General features: G+C 41.7%; 1 long non-coding RNA gene across 1 annotated transcript; it reads left to right on the top strand.

Moving 5' to 3' along the window:
• Nucleotides 1-1,023: 1,023 nt before the first annotated feature.
• On the top strand, nucleotides 1,024-5,645 carry LOC145515840 (uncharacterized). Its single transcript, XR_014061047.1, has 3 exons — nucleotides 1,024-1,070; nucleotides 1,188-2,749; nucleotides 4,844-5,645. It is a non-coding gene; the product is annotated as an uncharacterized LOC145515840 (long non-coding RNA).
• Nucleotides 5,646-9,180: the final 3,535 nt, after the last annotated feature.

Below are 9,180 nucleotides of genomic sequence, written 5' to 3'. Positions count from 1 at the left end.
TCTGCTAGGGACCCCTCCACTGATACTCAGTTTGAAAGGTAATCGTCATTTCAAGAACTGATAGCTGAGTTTTCCTCTGGTCCATGGAAACTTACAAGCCTTTGCTCCAACAGAGAGTGGACTTGTAGCTTCCTTCATCACTACCTACTCTCCCTGTTCTCTGAGAGGGGAAAATCCTGCAGCCTCCTGCCTTGAGACTCACCTAGATGAGTGCTTGACATTGGTCCCTGGAGCTACCATTTTGAGGACACAGGTCAGTTTCCCTTCAGCACTCTCCTAGGCAATCGTCTGGTCCTGGGATATTCTGCAGTTGAGCAAGGGTCCAGTTGGAAATGAGATGCTAGTTTTCCTTCTGGCAATTATCTCCCCTATCTTACTTTGCTATCCTCTTCACTTAAATTCAAAGAATCCTCTTCATTGACTCTATAACTCTTTATTTCTTGTCATTGAAAAGTTGAGTTGTGGTCACCTCTCCTTAGAAAGCAAGGTACTTACCAGGCCTTTCTCTAAGCTCTGAGGTTTAGCTGAAATTCTGAGTCAAGATTTTTAAAACTCCATTTAACAGTCTGCTGTTCTTCCATATCTTTTTTTTCTGTGAAATTAACAAGTTTCCGTCAACTCCAAACATCCTTTCTAGCTCTTAACTGGAAGCTTGTCTTACTTCTTCAAAGCCAATGGCTGTGAGTCGTTTATATTTCTTATGTTGAAAATCATCATGTCAAAGTTTTCCTGTCCCAACCCGCTTGCAAACATGATACCCCATTGTGGTGACAGAGCAGGAGACATGGACTGCTCATGCACAATCCAACAAAACATCTGTTGGAATAAGTCTTTGGAGGGTAAACCAGCAAGTTTATTGTAATATTAAGTATACAGCCTAGGACTTGGCAGTCCCTCTCCTGCATTTCTGTGCTACGATGGTAGTAACTACATCGCATGCATCACAGATGTCTCTGTTTCACATAAGGGATTATTAAGCATTAACAAAAATTATTGGCATCATACCTGGACATATAAACATAAAGAAAACATACCCACTGGCAGAAGTGTTTGATCCAGTGATTATTGAGGTTAAGATGAGAAAGTGTCTCTGTACCCCTTGACCTGACTCTGGGTGGACACTGTTTCAAAATATGAATTTACATTATTTTCTCCCTGCATGTACTCCCTTCTTTTCTCTTGTTTAGGCAAAGAGTCATTCTATACTGACCCATTGCCTCAGAGATGGCATGTTTCTGGGTCGAAAGCAAAAACTAGCCTATAAGGTTGCCTTCTCACCGTGATCCACAGTAAGACTTTTAAAAGATCTAGGAGAGTTTTGTAGAAGACCTGAAGGGGAGGATACTTTCTTGATCAAAGAAGGCATGACATCAAGGCTTCCTTCATCGCAGAGTAGAGAAAGATATCCCTGGGCTTGGGAAGGGAGGGAGAAATCTGTGCATCATGGTCAAAGGATTTGAGCATCACTTGAACTGTCAGTGTAGGAAGGCATCAAGACCCTGGACAAATGACCACAGGAAAAAACAGGGAGCCTTGCAAAAGATCCCCAGCATAAGAATGAAACCAAAGAGCTAGAAGCCACCAGACCTAATAGAATATGTGGACAAGAATTGGGGATCACCTAACATTAAGCTACATAGACCTCTGACCAAAGGCAAATTGTCTTGTCTCCCACCCCACCCCCAACCTTACCACCGGAAGATTTCTTAAAAAACACTCCTGTATAAAAATCCCAGAATTGTGGCTCAACCCCATGTACATGCTTGGGAGCCACAACAAAGGCTGAAGTGAAGTTTTCTCCCAGTCAATCAGAGTGGAGTCTTAAGAGTCAGAAATTAAATCACATTATAGAAAATAAAGCATTCTCTCCTACACATCTGGGAACTAAAGGACTGACGGAGATTTCTACCTTCTACTTGTTTCCTCTTTGGGAATCAATTCTTACAGAGAAAATATGCCAAGTATTTTGCAGAAGACCAAGGACCAAGTGATGAGTACAATTTGAATGGAGTTTAGGGAGTAACTGGCTGACACATTCATCTTCCACATTGCTGTGCTGGCAAATTCTACATGAGGCTGGAACTGCCACCTCACATTAGTTGTGCAGTTGTTCTCAATGGCACTTAAACTTCTACAGAAGAAACTAAATTTAGTTTCTCAGCCATAACGCGCTTGTCTGGTTGATGGGAGCAAAAACATGCATAAGAACGTGTTTTCAGAAATGTTTGAATAATACATGTCAAGGCAGCAAAGCAGAAACTCAGAAGGACAGAGTTTTGCAGGGTGGGGAGGTTTTCACACTAAATTACAGAGGAGGAAAAATAACCATAGGATGCCCTGATAATAGGAAAGCAGAGAGGGATCATTTGTAGTTCAATATTTCTGCCTCAAAGAAATGATCAGCATAAGAAAATAATCCAGGAAAATGGTGAAGAGATCCTCGAGGTCTGAATTCAACTTTGATCTGACTGAGACACCCTAGGGATGCAAAGAGGAGTTAGTCAGTTTCTCTTCTCAGAGGTCCTGATGGGGTAGAAGTGAAGGAGAATTTCAGTTCTGCATTGTGAGATGTGTGCTCACAGGGTTGCAGGGTACAGATCAGGGGGTGACTAGTTTCCCCCCAGAGGCTCAGGGAGGCTGCACTGTTAAGTGTTATTTGAGTTGGATTTGGAAGGCTGAACAGTGATTTGCCTGTTTGAAAAGGAGTTCTACATGGAAGAAACTATAGTTGGAGACACAAAAGAGAATGGTGAGTTCAAGGAAAGGAGAAATCTCTGGGGTAATGTGGACATAGATTATGGGTGTGATGAACTAAACGTATGTGTCCCTCCTAAGTTCATCCATCATGGAGGCTCCACTCCTGTGACTTCATCCAGGGGGTGGAGTCTCAGTGATGGATGTATTAATCCACTTGGGCTGCTATCATAATACTATAGACTGGGCGGGCTTATGGGAAGTCCAAGATCAAGGTGCTGGCAGATTCAGTGTCTGATGAGATCCTTGTTCATATAGAATTGTTGTTTGCAATTGCACTTGGCAGAAGGGGTGAGAAATTTTCTGGAGCCTTTTTTTATAAGGGTGATAATTCCATTCATGAGGGCTCCACACTCATGACCCAATCACCTCCCAAAGGCCCCACCTCCAAATAACATCACCTTGGGGATTAGATTTCAACATATGAATTTGGGGGGATGCAAACATTTGACTGTGTGGATCACAACAAACTATGGAAAATCCTTAAAGAGATGGGAATACCAGACCGCCTGACCTCCCTCCTGAGAAATCTGTATGCAGGTCAAGAAGAAACAATTAGAACTGGACATGGAAAAACAGACTGGTTCCAAATCAGAAAAGGAGTACTTCAAGGCTGTATATTGTCACCCTGCTTATTTAACTTGCCCGGCTTGATGAAGCCCAAGCTGGAATTAAGATTGCTGGGAGAAATATCAATAACTTCAGATACGCAGATGACACCACCCTTATGGCAGAAAGTGAAGAAGAACTAAAGAGCCTCTTGAAGAAAGTGAAACAGGAGAATGAAAGACTTGGCTTAAAACTCAACATTCAGAAAACTAAGATCATGGCATCTGGTCCCGTCACTTCATGGCAAATAGATGAAGAAAAGCTATGGCCAACCTAGACAGCATATTAAAAAGCAAAGACATAACTTTGCCAAAAAAGGTCTGTCTAGCCAAAGCTATGGTTTTTCCAGTAGTCATGCATGGATGTGAGAGTTGGACTATAAAGAAAGCTGAGCGCCGAAGGATTGATGCTTTTGAACTGTGGTGTTGGAGAAGACTCTTGAGAGTCCCTTGGACTGCAAGGAGATCCAACCAGTCCATCCTAAAGGAAATCAGTCCTGAATATTCATTGGAAGGACTGATGCTGAAGCTGGCACTCCAAAACTTTGGCCACCTGATGGGAAGAACTGACTCATTTGAAAAGACCCTGATGCTGGGAAAGATTGAAGGCAGGAGGAGAAGGGGATGACAGAGGATGAGATGGTTGGATGGCATCACTGACTCTATGGACATGAGTTTGAGTAAACTCCAGGAGTTGGTGATGGACAGGGAGGCCTGGCGTGCTGCAGTCCATGGGGTTGCAAAGAGTCAGACGCAACTGAGCTACTGAACTGAAACATTCAGTCTATAGCATGAGATTGTGGCCTTGTAAGGAGATGAAAGACATGACTGGGTGACTCAACTGAACTGACTGAAGGAGATGAAGCTACCAGAGTTCTCTTGCTTGATCACCTGAGGATACCGGAAGAAAGAAACTGTCTATAAGCCAGAAAGCAGGCCTTCAGCAGACATCTGATCTGCCGGCACCTTGATCTTGGACTTATCAGCTTCCAGAATTGTGAGAAATGTTTAAGCCACCCAGTCTGTGCTATTTTGTTATTACATCTTGAATTGACGAAGATAATGGGGAAGGAAGTGACAGGAGATGGAAATAAGAGAAATGCACCCACCTTAAAGGGCTAAGGAGTGTGGCTTGATGCTGCATATACTGTTCTGAATCCTTTTTTGAGCTTTAAGTGCATAACTGTGTATTGTTCTGGGTTCCAAACTGAGACCTCATCAGAAGTGAGCCAATGGTTTCCTTAAAGACCCAAGAAAATCATTTTAATGGCTCAATAGCACAAGGGGAAAATTGCAGAATGAATATTTATAATAATTAGATAGAAAACAATTTTCTCTGTTTCTACTGAAAAAAAAAGAAAACTAAAATGAAATGTAAGTATGTTATATATAAATTTTATTATTTTAATATAATAATAACTAATTATTTCATTCATCCATTTAACAAATATTTGTTATCCATTCTTCACTATATGCAACAGTGATTCAGCAGAAACCAAAGAGACACGGTCTTTGCTCTCAGGAGTCTCCAGTGTGGTGAGGGGAGACACAAATAACTGACAGCAAGCAAATTTATTACATAACAAAAGGTCAGGCTGTGATAAGTACAGAGAAAAGTGCCATTTCTGTAATGGATCACCAAAGGGCAAACAACCTGTGATTTTAAAAAATCAAACAAAAACAACAACAACTTGGCCAGACTTCTGGTTTCAACTCCTTCATATAAAAAGTTTGGAAGACATCTCTCTCATCCTTTCATGAAAAGGTTGAACAAGCTGATGTTCAAAGATTTTAGTTGACTCATCAGAGAACTCATGTTGCAAAGCAAGCTGGAACCCTGAAGTCTGGAGAGAGATGAATCCAGGGAGAGAGTGACAAAGCCAAGCTCATCTTACCCACCGCAGGCGCAGACCGGAAGGGCGCTTAGAGGGCAACTGTCATGAACTGCTGGGAGTGGGGTCTTACAATCTGAGGATGTTGTCCTCAAATTCATATGCTGAAGTCCTAACCTTCAGTACTACAGCAGGTGACTGTATTTGGAGATAGCATCTTTAACGAGGTAACTAAGGTCAAATGAAGTCATGGGAGGTGTGTCCTACCCCAATAGGACTGTTATTCTTACAAGAAGAGGCGGTGAGGACACAGGCACACCGAAGACTGTGAGATGACAGCCGCCTGTTTACAAACCGCACAGAGAGGTCTCGGGAGAAACCAACCCTGGCAACACTTGATCTTGGACTTCCAGCCTCCAGAATTGTGAGACAATAAATTCCCGTTACGTGAGCCACACAATCAGTAGTGTTTTGTTACGACAGCTCTAGAAAATCAACACAAGGAGCTGTTAATTTTCTCAACCTGAGAAGGATGAGAAGGGGAGTGAGAAACTCTTGGGGATCTTAGTAGAACCCCATCTTTCTGGGGTTTACCTGAAAGAATCCAATCAGATTCATATAATGAAGAGCCAAGAAAAATTTCCTGGTGGCTCTGAGAGAAGAGAAGAGAAATCCTTCAGAATTACGCCCAGAGCATTCTTTGTTAAAAAATTTAAAAAGTACTTTCCAAGGAAAAAGTATTTACCTTATCCTACCTTTAGGAATATATTCTTCCCACTCTAGCATGCTTCTAGCCTTCTTATCTCACATAAGGGGGAGGAGCTTAAGAGTTATATGATTGGATCAACACCTGTGAAACGATCCCCTAAAAGACTGAGATGTAGTCATAAGGTTGCAGAATGTTTCTCCTCCCCACATCTTACCATCATGCCAACAATGCTCCACTACAATAACAATGGGTTATATCTGAAAGATTTGCAAAGCACAGGCTCTCTCTGTCAGAGTATATAGGAAAGTATAAAGACCACAAGAGAGACAAAGGAGGAGGGAGGACACTAGAGGAATTTGAAGTCTCTGCTGCCTACAGGTAGAGTAAACTTTCAACAGGATACAACTCCTTCCGCTTATTAACATAAACGTCCACATTAAAGACCTGTTTAGAGTTTCTGTTACCCAGCACAACATGGCTCACTTTGAACAAAAAATTAGAAGCCACCGAGATTACAGAGGTAATCAAGTTAAAATGAGGTCATTAGAGTGGGTCCCAATCCAATAGGTGTCCCTATAAAAAGGGAAAACTTGGACACAGACAATCAGAGAAAGAAGATGATGCAAAGATGTGCAAGAGCACCGTCTACAAGCCAAGAATGCCTGAGGCCACCAGATACTAGGAGAGAGCCTTGAACAGATTCTCCCTGGCAACCCTCAGGAGGAACCAGCCCTACCAACACTTTGGTCTCTGACTTCCAGCCTCAAAACTTTGAGACAATAAATTCCTATTGTATAAGCAGCTCAGTTTATGGCTCTTGGTTAGGTGAGCCCTCAGGAAACTAATATAGATTCCTGGAAAGTAGGGTACGGTGGTAACAAATACCCTAAAACATGCAAGTGATACTGGACTGGAGCAAAAGGCAGAAGCTGATGGAGTTTTGAGCTATTTGAGAGAAAAGTCCTAGATTGCCTTGAGGAGACAGTTGGCAGAAATGTGAACGTCAAAGGTACTTCTGGTGAAGTCTCAGATGGAAATGAGGAACACATTATTGGAAGCTGGAAGAAAGGTGACCCTTGTGATAAAATGGCAGAAACCCTGGCTGACTGTGTTCTGTTGGATGGAAGGTAGAACTTGTAGGTAATGAACATGGATGCTTAGCTGAGACTTCTAAGCCAACTGGTGAAGGCACAGCTTAGTTTCTCCTTGCTATTTACAGTGAAATGTAAGAGGAAAGAGATCCATGAAACAAGCTACAGTTAAGCAAAATGCAACCAGAAATTGGAAAATTCTTAGCCTATTAGCATATTGCAAAAAATGAAAGAGTGTGTTCTAGAGAGAGCACCATGTGTGTGACCAGACAAACATTTGCTAAAGCGATGATGCATGTGACTTATGGATCCAATCAACTATCTAGGGAGAAACACTGCTGGCTTGTACAGAGGGGACAGAAATAAGAGGAAATGAAGGAAGGCTCTCAGACCACTGGGTTTCACTGGCTTAGATGGTATAGAATCTGCCTGCAATGTAGGAGACCCAGGTTTGATCCCTGGGTCGGGAAGATCCCCTGGAGAAGGGAGTGGCTACCCACTCCAGTATTCTTGCTTGGAGAATCCCGTGGGCAGAGGCTATAGTTCATGGTGTTGCAAAGAGTTGGACACGACTGAGCGACTAACACTTTCTCTTTCACTTAGCAAGGAGGTGAGGTTTTCACTTCTGTGGGCCAAAAGGATGGAGCCAAAGAGGACTATTCTACAGTTATAAAATCAAATGGAATTTTCCCTAATAGATTTCCATCTTCCTTTTCATCTGTGACCCCTTTTTTCTCTCTGATTTTTCTCTTTTGGAATGGGAATTTCTACCCTGTGACTGTTCCAACTTGGAGTTTGGAAACAGACAGCTTGTCGTCTGCTTTTGCGAGTAAGCAAATGGAGAGGACTTTGGACCCCTGATGACTTCTACTCCAACTCTTGCCTATAACTGATTTTGCGTGATTTAGATGATAAGATTTGGGACTTTGAGGAGAGGACGTTTTGGTGAGATTTGAGGATTAGAATTGATGCAGGAATGACGAACACTTCAGGGATATTGGAATGGGTGGATACATTTTCCATGTGAGGATTTTGAGGGATCCAGAGGGAAGATTATTATAGGTTAAATTGTGTCTCCCCACGAAAAGAAATGTTAACCTCTAGAGTCTCAGAATGTGACCTTATTTGGAAATAGGGTCTTACAGAGATAATGTTAAAACGAGGTCATTAGGGTGACCCCTAATCCAGTATTGATGGAAAAGGGAAATGTGGGAACAGAGACAGACACAGAAGCAACACATACACACACAGAAAGTCATGTGACCATGAAGGTAGAGATTGGTGTCAAGCTCAGAAATGATAGAGATTGCTGGCAAACCATCAGGAGCCCAGAGAGAGTCATAGAATCGATTCTCCCTCCAAGTCCAAGAAGAAACCAACCCTGCTGACTTTGATTTTGAAATTCTAGCCTTCATAATTGTAAGAATGAATCTCTATTGTTTAAGCCACATCTATCTAATCTCTTTTAAGGCTTTGAATGTTATATTCTACCTACTTATGGTATCCTTCCTTTCATCCCAGCTTTACTTAGCTAAAATCCTATTTCCCTTCAGTTCTCTATTTGAGCTTCAGTTCTTCTAAGAAGCTTTCCTCAACTTCCCCAGGCTGGTTAGGTGCTTCCTAACCTCTTGTGTTCCTGCTAGCTCAGCATTCAACATATTTCATGGTAAGTGTCTCTTTATCTATCTGTCTCCACCAGGGTATGAAATCCTTTAAGACAGAGCTATTTATCATTCCTCACTGTATTTTGGACATAGTCACACAGTTTCAAACACATAGAGAACATCTCAAAACTATTTTTTGGATGGATGAATGGAAAATGACATCTAAATCTATGAGATGCAAAAAGTACTGAGAATTAGGCTATTAAATGACCAGGATTTTTAAAGAGTTGGAAAATCAGTGGCATTATGCATTTTAAGATCTATCAATATAGTAACAATTTCCTGAACAGCACACAATTATATCTTCTATTATTTCCCCGACCTTGCTTGAGTCACCCCATGATTGCTTTCATTGCTCAAGTATCGCCTGCTGAATTGTCATAGCTCCATGCCTTAATACAGCTTTTTTTTTTTTTAATTCTTGCAAAAAGTAATAGAAGAATGACTAGTTTACAAGGAAATCAGGTCACTTAATTGATGACTTGCATATGCACACGTTCACAGAGAAACCTGATTAGCTGA

This window comes from Giraffa tippelskirchi, chromosome 7 (genome assembly GCF_054371585.1).
Source record: "Giraffa tippelskirchi isolate mGirTip1 chromosome 7, T2T-mGirTip1v1.2.pri, whole genome shotgun sequence".
Classification (NCBI taxonomy): domain Eukaryota; kingdom Metazoa; phylum Chordata; class Mammalia; order Artiodactyla; family Giraffidae; genus Giraffa; species Giraffa tippelskirchi.
This window is presented reverse-complemented; position numbering and strand designations above follow the sequence as displayed.